The following is a 1289-nucleotide window of genomic DNA, read 5'->3' as shown; positions in this document are numbered from 1 at the left end:
AGGCTCAGGGCTTGCCCACCAGCTTGCCCGGCAGCAGCGGCGGCGCGGGCCGCAACAAGGTGGCTCCTCAGTGGCTACGGGGAGACTTCCGGGGGCGGGCAGGGACCGGAGGCCGCCGCCCCGCCTCGCTCGGCGACGTGAGGTGTGTCCCCGGGACAGGGCTGGGGAGCTCCGGGCATTCCCGCCCCCGGCCTCCGACCTTTCCCTTCCTCTATGCTGCGGCCCGGGTTCCCGCCTCTTGCTATCCCAGTCTCGGGCAACCGCCCTACCCCGCACAAGGTCCATCCTGGGCGCCCACTCTCCCTCTTCCCTCCAACCCCCCCGCAGTCCTGGCCACCCTCTCCTCCCAACCCCCATCCTGGGCACCCGTTTCCCCCCATAGCCCGTCTGCCCTCCGTCTTGGGCCCTCGCTGCCCCCGCCATGCCCACATCCTGGGCACCTTTCACCCTTAACCCCTATTCTGCACACCTGCCCCCATCCACACAGATATATCTCCCTCCTGGGCGCCCACACCCCACCTATCTGCACACACATGCATACAGCCCTGTCCCAGAGTCCAACACCCCCCCCCACCCAATCACCCACCAGGGCCCCAATCCCTGGCCTGGTCACCTGTCTCTTTTCCCCCCTCCCAGGCACCCACTGCCCCCTTCCCCATAGCCCAGACACCCACTTCCTATTGTACACTTTGGTTCATTATCATGGGCACCTAGCTCCTCCTGCCCTCCCTGAGCCTCAGTCCCTGTCCGTTGCACCCATCCACCACCATGCAGTGTCTCAGCTCCCCAGGCCAGGCACCATCACCCCCTTCCTATCACAGGTCTCACAACCCCCTATTCTGGGCACCCACCAGCACCATTGTAGAGCCCCCTGAAGCCAGCCAGTGCACAGGCACCATGACACTTTTCATCTCACAGGGGAACAGGCTTACTGAGGGTCCCCCCAGCGTATGGTTGCTGGGGTGCCAGTGTAGCAAGATGCTGGTGATGCAGTTTTCAGTGGGTGCTGGTGATCCTTCTCTGTCAATGTTGCATAGGAGTTGCCATACTAAATGGTAGACTGCAGGCTTCTTGGGACGACCATTTGTCTGACCCATGTTTGTACTGTGTCTAACACCATGGGGTCCACAGCATTACTGCAACACAAATAAATAATAACAATATGCTATCTTTAACAGGGGCCAGCTGCTTCAGAGAAAAGTGCAAGGCACCATGTAGAGGATGCTTATATAATAACCAGCCCACAGAGGAAATTTCTTACTAAGTCCAGTCAGTGGATTGTTTATACC

Source organism: Chelonoidis abingdonii, chromosome 3 (genome assembly GCF_003597395.2).
Source record: "Chelonoidis abingdonii isolate Lonesome George chromosome 3, CheloAbing_2.0, whole genome shotgun sequence".
Taxonomy (NCBI): Eukaryota; Metazoa; Chordata; order Testudines; family Testudinidae; genus Chelonoidis; species Chelonoidis abingdonii.
Note: the sequence above shows the minus strand (reverse complement) of the source record.